The sequence below is a fragment of the Entelurus aequoreus genome, linkage group LG20 (genome assembly GCF_033978785.1).
Source record: "Entelurus aequoreus isolate RoL-2023_Sb linkage group LG20, RoL_Eaeq_v1.1, whole genome shotgun sequence".
Lineage (NCBI taxonomy): Eukaryota > Metazoa > Chordata > Actinopteri > Syngnathiformes > Syngnathidae > Entelurus > Entelurus aequoreus.
In genome coordinates, this window is record NC_084750.1 from 8211637 (window position 1) to 8212649 (window position 1013).

The following is a 1013-nucleotide window of genomic DNA, read 5'->3' on the forward strand; positions in this document are numbered from 1 at the left end:
TGTGTCTGATGCGTGTGTGTCTGATGTGTGTGTCTGATGCGTGTGTCTGATGTGTGTGTCTGATGCTGTGTGTCTGATGGTGTGTGTCTGATGCGTGTGTCTGATGCGTGTGTGTCTGATGTGTGTGTCTGATGCGTGTGTGTCTGATGTGTGTGTCTGATGCGTGTGTGTCTGATGTGTGTGTCTGATGTGTGTGTCTGATGCTGTGTGTCTGATGTGTGTGTCTGATGCTGTGTGTCTGATGCGTGTGTGTCTGATGTGTGTGTCTGATGCGTGTGTGTCTGATGTGTGTGTCTGATGTGTGTGTCTGATGCGTGTGTGTCTGATGTGTGTGTCTGATGTGTGTGTCTGATGCGTGTGTGTCTGATGTGTGTGTCTGATGCTGTGTGTCTGATGCTGTGTGTCTGATGTGTGTGTCTGATGCGTGTGTGTCTGATGTGTGTGTCTGATGCTGTGTGTCTGATGCGTGTGTGTCTGATGTGTGTGTCTGATGCGTGTGTGTCTGATGTGTGTGTCTGATGCGTGTGTCTGATGTGTGTGTCTGATGCGTGTGTGTCTGATGTGTGTGTCTGATGCGTGTGTGTCTGATGTGTGTGTCTGATGCGTGTGTCTGATGTGTGTCTGATGTGTGTGTCTGATGTGTGTGTCTGATGCGTGTGTGTCTGATGTGTGTGTCTGATGCGTGTGTGTCTGATGTGTGTGTCTGATGCGTGTGTCTGATGTGTGTGTCTGATGCGTGTGTGTCTGATGTGTGTGTCTGATGGTGTGTGTCTGATGCTGTGTGTCTGATGTGTGTGTCTGATGTGTGTGTCTGATGTGTGTGTCTGATGCGTGTGTGTCTGATGTGTGTGTGTCTGATGCGTGTGTGTCTGATGTGTGTGTCTGATGTGTGTGTCTGATGCGTGTGTGTCTGATGCGTGTGTGTCTGATGCGTGTGTCTGATGTGTGTGTCTGGTGCGTGTGTCTGATGTGTGTGTCTGATGCGTGTGTCTGATGCGTGTGTGTCTGATGTG